This window comes from Copadichromis virginalis, linkage group LG20, assembly GCF_057382275.1.
Source record: "Copadichromis virginalis isolate Kocher_CV1m ecotype Utaka linkage group LG20, C_Virginalis_male_GT1.1, whole genome shotgun sequence".
Taxonomy (NCBI): Eukaryota; Metazoa; Chordata; class Actinopteri; order Cichliformes; family Cichlidae; genus Copadichromis; species Copadichromis virginalis.
The window spans coordinates 9674268-9683854 of record NC_140637.1 but is presented as its reverse complement, the minus strand read 5'-3'; the positions used below and the strand labels follow the sequence as shown (position 1 = coordinate 9683854).

Below are 9587 nucleotides of genomic sequence, written 5' to 3'. Positions count from 1 at the left end.
GTTATGTTATCTTATATTTATCTAATATAAAGAAGTTTCATGTGCTACATGGTCTCTTGTCTTTTTTTTTGATCTATTGGTGTTTTTTGAACCAGACAGGTGCATAACACTGTGCTGTTTGTGTGCTACAATACAGTCTTGGCAGGCATAGCAACAGTAACTAAGGGCGAGGTTTATCATCTGATCATGCATGTCTCTTGTGATCTTCCTCTCTCTTGCTTACTTGTGCTCTCTGGCCCTCTGTATTGAGCTAATGCTATCAATACAGGCTTTAAGGTCATCCGTCAACATTTTCCTGTATGCTGGTTTGATTATCTGGTACAAAAAAAAGTAAGTGGAAGTGGAATCACACTGTGTGTCTCGTTGCTCTTATTAGTACGCTTTTTTATCTTATCTTTTCTTTAATGCAGAAGTTGGTGATCACTTGAGCTGGATTTCTTATGAGGTCATGTGTTTATATTTTTATTTAAAGTAATAATGACTCAAAGGGAAGTCACTCCCTTCCTCTTAGAGTAGGCATGTGTGTGTGTGTGTGTGTACATTTGGGCAAGTGACGAGCCTATGTTCAGTTTTAATTAGTGGAGACTCGTTGACTGTATCCTGTGTTTGTGCATCTGTTCCTGTTTGTGTGTGTTAATGTGTTTTCAGTTATATGGCATCAATAGGACCAGAAAGTGAAAGCTCATCCCTAAACCAAACGTGTTACATGAATGGTAAAAATCAAGTTATGAGTTACGCTTTGAAGGATGAATTTATTCTTATTCTCGACACTCAGAGATACCAGCTCCGACTGATTGTACTGCTAGATTTGTTGGCTTGACATTTAGGCTTTGACTGCACAGTTTGCTAACTGAATGAAATCACTGATTGTATAAAAATGTTTTCTACAGTCACTGCTTGGAATACAGGTAGCTCTTTTACTGTAAATGTAGTCATGCGAAAAAGAAGGTGCACCCCGTTTCAATCCTATGGTTTTACATATCAGGACATAAAACAATTACTAGTATGCTATCTGGTCTTCAGCAGGTCTTAAAATCAGGTAAATATGACCTCAGATGAACAGAATCACATGACATAGTACCCTGTGCCATTATTTATTTAACAAAATGCAGAAGGACTGAGTGGAAAATTAAGTTCACTCTCAATGCTACCGTAGGAATTAAGAGGATAAGTAGGAGCAACGTGCTGTTAATAAAATACACTCGACTACCTGATCACCAGCAAGTGTGAGCACCTTTGCAAACACAGAAGTTTTGGTACTTTGCTAGTCTGCAGCATTCAGGTGTGTGTTAACAAATTGCGAAGGAGAGACAACAGCAACGGCCAGCAATAAAGAAAAGAAACTGTTGCTGCCCATCAGTCTAGGAGTGTCATAAGTTCATTTACAAACAATCCATCAGAAAACATTCAAGACAGCTGCCAATTTTTTTAGGAGTGGCTATGTCAGGAAATTCGATGATCTGATGAACTTGTTGTAAATGCACATTATATCGAAGTGTAAGCATGTATGCCCACTCTGTTGGAAGTGAATGGTATAATGGTGCAGCATGGTGGTCTGGTTAAATAATTAAATAAATTTGTAATCATACCGAGCGACATTTAAAAGTTATTCAGCAGTATCTTTGAGTCCTCTGTAACAGCTGTGCCAGCACTCCCCACTTTGCTACAAAATATGTGAGTTATTAGTAAATAAAATATATATATCTCATTGTGTTTTAGTTTGGTTGGAATCTAAATATGCCTCGTCACAAATGACTAAACATCACACACTGCAATATGCATTTGTGACAATCAGATCCGCCGTGATTTATTCAAGTAATGTATTTATTTATGTGCACAAGTAGATTACTGAAATAAATCAGTTTGTGTTCAGGTCATCATCGTCTTGTAACGTCATCACATGGTCCTGTTTTTATTGTTTTTAACTTATGTGCATACATACACTTGAACATTACCTGTGTCACGACAAAAGGGGGGGTTAGCTCAAATGGTAGAAACAGATCCCCTGTGATTGAAGTAATGGTTTTACTTATGTGCATACATACATGAACGTAACCTGTGGCATTGCAAAGAAGGGGGATTAGCTCAAGTGGTAGAGCGCTTGCTTAGCATGCGAGAGGTAGCGGGATCGATGCCCGCATCCTCCACACGCTTTCTCTTTCTAAAATGAAAACATTCCACTGTTATATGTTATGGTAACATAGACATAATCTTTATGTCTATGGAAAATGAAACTTGTATAAACTGTAGTATCTTAACTCTGATCAGGAAGATTAGGCGCTCCCCAAGAGTACCAAAGACCTGAGGCCACACATCAGTACATCCATCCCAGAAGGTGAAGTGGGGAGGCCCCAATACATTCAGCTATTATAGTTCTCTATCGTTATTTTATAGTAAATGAAACTTGTATAAACCGTGGTATCTTAACTGTGACCAAGAAGATTAGGCAGTCCCCAAGAGTACCGAAGAGCTGTGTGAAGTTCCCTCCTGCTTCAAACGCTCCACCATCATCCCTATTCCCAAGAAACCCACCATCACAGGACTGAATGACTACAGACCTGTCGCCTTGACGTCTGTGGTCATCAAATCCTTCGAATGACTGGTGTTAGCCCATCTGAAGGTCATTACAGGCCACCAGCTGGACCCTCCGCAGTTTGCTTACCGGGGAAACAGGTCGGTGAATGATGCAGTAAACATGGGGCTGCATTACATCCTGCAACACCTCGACTGCCCGGGAACTTATGCCAGGGTCCTGTTTGTGGACTTTAGTTCGGCTTTTAACATCATCGTGCCTGAACTTCTCTCCTCCAAACTCTCCTAGCTCAGCGTGTCACCAGCTACCTGTCAGTGGATCACCAGCTTCCTGACAGATAGAAAGCAACAAGTGAGGCTGGGGGAGATCACCTCTGAAACTTGGTCCCTCAGTATTGGTGCCCCTCAAGGATGTGTCCTCTCACCACTACTGTTCTCCCTCTACACTAACGACTGCACCTCCAAGAACTCGGCTTTTAAACTCCTAAAGTTTGCAGATGACACCACCGTCATTGGCCTCATTCAGGATGGTGATGCGTCTGCATACCGGCAGGAAGTTGAGCGGCTGGAGCTGAACACTCTTAAGACTGTAGAGATGACAGTGGACGTCAGGAGACATCCCTCAACTCTGCCCCCCCTCACCATATCAGATAGCCCTGTGTCGACTGTGAACATCTTCAAGTTCCTGGGTACCACCATCTCCCAGGACCTGAAGTGGGAGACCAACATCAACTCCATCCTCAAAAAGACCCAGCAGAGGATGTACTTCCTGAGACAACTGGGGAAGTACAGTCTTCTACAGGAGCTTCTGATCCAGTTCTACACTGCGGTCATTGAGTCTGTCCTGTGCTCCTCCATCACAGTCTGGTATGGAGCAGCCACTAAACAGGACAGGAGCAGACTGCAACGGACTGTAGGGGCAGCAGAAAGGATGCCCCCCTGCCCTCCATCCAGGATCTGTACCTCTCAAGAACCAGGAAATGGGCAGGGAAAATCATCACAGACCCATCACACCCTGCACACAGACTTTTTTATCTGCTGCCCTCTGGCAGACGGTACAGAAGCCTGCAGACCAGGACCACCCGACACAGGAACAGTTTCTTTCCCCTCGCCATCTCCCTTCTAAACAGTTGGCCTGTCACACTGCTCCCACTGCCAGACTGCAACTGCACCTTATGTACATTCTGTAGTATTCATTCCACTTCATTTCTGTATTCTATGTATATAAGTTTAGATTGGTTATTTATACTTAGTTTACACAGCTTTGTGTATGTATGTGTATGCATGTGCAATGTATATATAGACACGTGTGTGTGTGTGTGTGTGTGTGTGTGTGATTTACATTGCTGTGCTTGAGAGCCTCCATCTACCGGAACCAAATTCCTTGTATGTGTCTGCACATATACTTGGCCAATAAACCTGATTCTGATTCTGATTCTGACCTGAGGCCACACATCAGTACATCCATCCCAGAAGGCGAAGTGGGGAGGCAACAGATGGACTGTCCATAATCAAAGGGTATCAATCCCAGAGAAGCAGAGCTACGGCCTACTCTGTAAGTTTCAAAGATGCATTTTTATGGAAAGATCCCCTGTGATTGAAGTAATGGTTTTACTTATGTGCATACATGCCCTTGAACGTAACCTGTGACACAGACCAGGAGGGGGATTAGCTCAAATGGCAGAGCGCTCGCTTAGCATGCGAGAGGTAGCGGGATCGATGCCTGCATCCTCCACACGCTTTGTTCTTTCCAAAGCACAAACAAAAATGGTCTGCTGTTATAGTCCTCTATCATGATGTTATAGTAAATGAAACTTGTATAAACCGTGGTATCTTAACTGTGACCAAGAAGATTAGGCAGTCCCCAAGAATACTGAAGACCGAGAGCACACATCAGTACGTCCATCCCAGAAGGAGAAGTGGGGACAGATGGACTGTCCATAATCAAAGGGTATGAATCCCGGAGGACCAGAGCTACAGCCTACTCTTTAACTTTCAAATATGTGTAGCCTGGGTAGCCACACAGGACACAATTACTGGGGTTCTTAATGTGCAGTTTTATTGTCAATGACGACTGAATAAACCAAAAAAATGTCCTTTGACCTTTACTTTTGTCAAACAGCGGCCATATGGACTTGTACTGAACATCGACAGCACGAGAGGTAACGTGGCAAAGTAACAGAATAACCGATTAAACAAAGATGTGCCAATACAATACGAGGAATAAAAGAAATGAAATGAAATACAAAACACAAAAATACGGCAGTGGCCTCTGTCTGTGCAGAACAAAATACAAAGAGCTAAATCACACAAGGCTCCTTTAAAAAAATGTGGAAGTGTTACATACATTTTTATAAACACTTACATTCCACAGAAATCTAAGCTCACTTGCAATACTGGAGCACACAGACGATCTCGCAACTTATCCCTTACATGGAGAAAATGGCCGCTCCACGCTGCACATACAGGTCCTTTGCATCATACATTTAAGAAATACATCATCTTGTTAAAATACTGACGTTTTGCCACTGCACTACAATTATACCAATATGTTTCAATGAGCTATGTGCATATTTAACAATTCCTTACCAACAATTTAACTCATTCACAACATTCCCGTTCCACATCCACAACAAAAAGAAAAGATGCATTTCTTGTTAAGTTTTTTTGGAAAACTGCAGTTAACCCTTAAGCAAATATTATTATTAATTTACCATTCGGCTACATATGCAATTTTACAAACAGATCCCCTGTGATTGAAGTAATGGTTTTACTTATGTGCATACATACAGTTGAATGTAACCTGTGTCATTGACAAGACAGGGGATTAGCTTAAATGGTAGAACGCTTGCTTAGAACGCGAGAGGTAGCGGCATCGATGCCCGCATCCTCCACACGCTTCATTCTTTGCAAAACAAAAACATTCCGCTATTACAGTCCTCTATCATTATGTTATAGTAGATGAAACTTGTATAAATAATTTAACTTTATTTTATCATAAGTGAGCTATGACCGATGAGCTAACACTTGAACTGAAATTATTTAGGGTTTGCTTGTCTTCAGATCATGATTGTGTTATAATGTCACAACATGTGGGGGGATTAACTCAATCCCTCTACCTCTTGCTTAGCACGCGAGTAGTAGTGGAATTGATGCCTGCATCCTCCACATGCTTTGGTCTTGCAGCGTGAGAGACAATTAATGTAAGTTTAATTCATAATAAGTGAGCTGTGTGGTACGGGTGACATGGATCTCATTGTGTTTGACCTTCCGTTGAGCTTTTTGTGAATGCAGATTATGTAGAAGTGTAAACAGCCACCGTCTTGGACTGAACTGAAAGTGAATGTAAAATTAAACAGTATAGTGGTCCAGTATAGTGGTCCAGTCCAGTGGTCAGCGCTGTTGCCTCACAGCATGATGGTCCTGGGTTTGGGTCTACCATTGGTAGGTTCCTTTATAAGAGGAGTTAGGATGTTCGTATAACTTTATTTTGTGCTTGTACTTACAGTACAGGCACTTACAGCTTACAGTTTTGGATTAAAAAAATTATTATATTACACTGGCATTATTGCATCCCCTCTGTGACTGCTCTTGTATAAGATATATAGACAATAACTCATAGGCTTCCTCTAACGCTGACCTATTTTCTGTTTTTCTATTTTGTTTTACACACACAGACACAGGAATCTACATCATTAATCTCAGCACATCCAGATTCTGCAGTGCTCCCAAATGTTTGTTAAATCCGTTCATTAGTTTGAGCCAACCCTCTACTGCTAGGTTTAACTTTTCAAAGTCAGAGAAAAACATGTGGCAAATTTAGATGTTTTGGCCTATTGTAATCCCACAGCCTGAGCTGGTATGATTAACAAGGAATCAAACAGCCCTGAAGTTAAAGCTAAACCTTATTTTGACTCTTGCATGGGGATTTTGAGCTCAGGTCAACTGTGTTTTAAGGATAATCCACAGAATCAACTGGTGTACTGTGATATTCTGGATTAGGCTCTTAAAAGGATCAGGACAGAAGGACGTGGATAGGTGCCTTTATTGAACAGCAGGACATCACACACTAACTTGTTGTTTCTTAGCGGTGCAGAAAACTACCCTTTTTTGTCGTTATATATTGGTCAACCAAGAACTAGCCCTGTAACAGGCACTTCTGTATTTTACCACTGGGGGGCAACAATTCACTCTATTACATTCCTCCCCTTTTAGATTTGTAATTGAAGTAAGCAACCCTTTAAAGAATGTATTTCACTGCCCCCACCAAAAAGAAATATTCTGTGGCCCTTACGAACAATGAACAAATGTAGCCATTACTTCCATTACTAACTCTTCACTTCTAAAACAACTGGCAGTAAATAACTAAAACATAACTCTACATTTTCAAAGATTCAGTCTCTTTGGGGGAACTCTGCGTCTCTCTGGGTATCTGCGTTCCACAGATGGGCTTTGGGTGGTTTCTGGGTTGGATACTGGTGGTTCATCGGTTGTCTGTTTAGGTGGTTCAGGAGGTAAGGAGTGTGATGTTAAAATCCCAGGTGGACTTGGTGGTATCTCTGGAACAACACCGTCCATAATCACTTCTGGCCGTCCCTCTGAAACCGGTGAAAATATAACTGGGGGTTTCTCCACAGTCTGTCTCCATGGTAACAGGTGATCCACATGTATTGTGCGTGTTCTCTGTCCCTCTTGTATCAGGTAAGTAACACTTCCCATTTTCTTCAGAACCGTTCCCTGAGTCCATTTTGTTTCCCCCCCCCTGAAGTTTCGGATACGCACAGCGTCTCCCTCCGAAAAAACACGAACAGGTTGGGTTTTGTAATCATGGTGTCGCTTCTGCTCAGACTGTTTCTGTTCAATGTGTCTGCTTAGTTCAGGTTTCAGCAGGCTGAAGCGAGTCCGGATCTGACGTTTCAGGAACAACTCTGCTGGTGTACGACCCGTTACAGTGTGCGGTGTACTGCGATACATGATAAGGAAGTTTGCCAAACGATGACTGAGTGGCAATGTGGCCTTACCATCTGCTTCCAGCACATTTTTCATCAGGGATCGTTTCAGGATTTGTACTGACCTCTCTGCTGCCCCGTTTGATGCAGGATGATAGGCAGGAACAGCTGTGTGTCTGATCCCATTTAACTCCAGAAACTGATTGAATTCCTTTTCACACAAGTTGAGGTCCATTGTCTGAAACAAGCTCTTCTGGAAGTCCATATGAAGCAAATAACCCTCTCAAAACCTCAATGGTGTTGTGTGAGGTAATGGATGGCATAGGGAACACTTCCAACCATTTTGAATGACTGTCAATGACAACTAAAAAGTACTGCTTGCCTTTTTCAGCGAAATCAATGTGAATCCGTTGCCAAACTCTCTCAGGCCACTTCCACGGATGGAGTGGTGCAACGGGTGGTGACTTCTGTACAGCCTGACAGACTGAGCAGCTTTGAACCAGTTCTTGTATATCACCATCACAGCCTGGCCACCACAGGTAACTGCGAGCGAGTGCTTTCATACGACAGATACCTGGATGTTCATGATGCAGGTCTTCCAGCACTTTCTGTTGGTGGAATGATGACCCGTTGTCCCCAAAGAACACATCCTTGTTCTGCTGACAGCTCGTGTCTGCGTGTAAAGTAAGGCTTAAGTGATTCGTCTTGCATATAACTTGGCCACCCATTCATGGTGTAGCTCCAGACCTTGCTGAGGATTGGATCCTTCATGGTTGCTCTCTCAATGTCTTTAGCTAATATTGGTAGCTCTTCCACATGTGAGAAATAGAAGATACTTCCCTCAGCGGCAATGTTGTCTGGCGTATTCCGAGGTAGACGTGACAATGCATCTGCATTAGCATGTTCAGCTGATCTTCTATATTCAATGTCATAATTGTATGCCATTAGAATAAGAGCCCAGCGTTGCATTCTTAGTGCAGCGAGTGTTGGGACAGCTGACTTTGGCCCTAGTATAGCCAGCAGTGGCTTATGATCTGTTATGAGGGTGAATTTCCTTCCATACAGATATTTATGGAATTTCTTTACTCCAAAAATTATGGCAAGGGCCTCTTTTTCTATCTGGGCATACTTTCGCTCAGCTTCAGTTAATGTTCTTGATGCGAAAGCCACAGGCCTTTCCTCTCCATTTTCCATGACATGAGAGATGACTGCGCCCAATCCATAAGGTGATGCATCGCAGGCTAACTTCAATGGCAGATTTGTGCTGTAGTGCACCAACACTTTGTTCTGCAGCAGTAGACTTTTTGCATCCCTGAATGCTTTTGCACATTCCATGGTCCAAATCCATTTAGCATCTTTTCTCAACAGGTCCTTTCTCAAAGGCTGAAGAATGGTGGATGGATTTTCCAAAAATCGACTGTAGTAATTTAGAAGACCAAGAAAGGACTTCAGTTCAGTGACGTTTGTTGGTTCTGGTGCATTTGCTATGGCTGCTACCTTTTCCTCTAAAGGATGCAGACCATCCCTGTCAATACGATGTCCCAGGTACTCCACACTGCTCTGAAGAAAGTGGCACTTGGAAAGCTTCACTCTGACACCATGCTTCTCCAGACGTGTGAGTACTTCCTCCAACCTCTTCAAATGATCCCTTTCAGATGAAGCAGTGATGAGGATGTCATCCAAAAAGCAGGTCACATGCTCCATCCCCTGAAGGATTTGATCCATCACAGACTGGAAAAGAGCCGGAGCACTGGAAACACCATAGCTGAGGCGATTGTACTTATAGAGACCTTTGTGTGTGTTGATGACCAGATACTTCTCTGATTCTTCATCTAACTGTAGCTGCTGATAGGCATGAGAAAGGTCAAGTTTACTGAAGGATGTTCCTCCAGCTAAAGTAGCAAACAAATCTTCCGTATTAGGAAGTGGATATCTTTCCTCTTCAACACACTGGTTGACACTGACTTTGTAGTCACCACATATCCTAATTGTTTTGTCTGCCTTTGGCACAGTAACAATAGGGGATGCCCACTCACTTTTCTCAACCTTTGAAATAACCTTCACCTTTTCCAATCTGTCCAGCTCCTTTTCCACAGCTTCTTTTAG

General features: G+C 42.5%; 1 non-coding gene across 1 annotated transcript; it reads left to right on the top strand.

Moving 5' to 3' along the window:
* The first annotated feature begins 2074 nt into the window (after nt 1–2074).
* trnaa-agc (transfer RNA alanine (anticodon AGC)) lies at nt 2075–2147 on the top strand. The gene has a single exon. It is a non-coding gene; the product is annotated as a tRNA-Ala (tRNA).
* Nucleotides 2148–9587: the final 7440 nt, after the last annotated feature.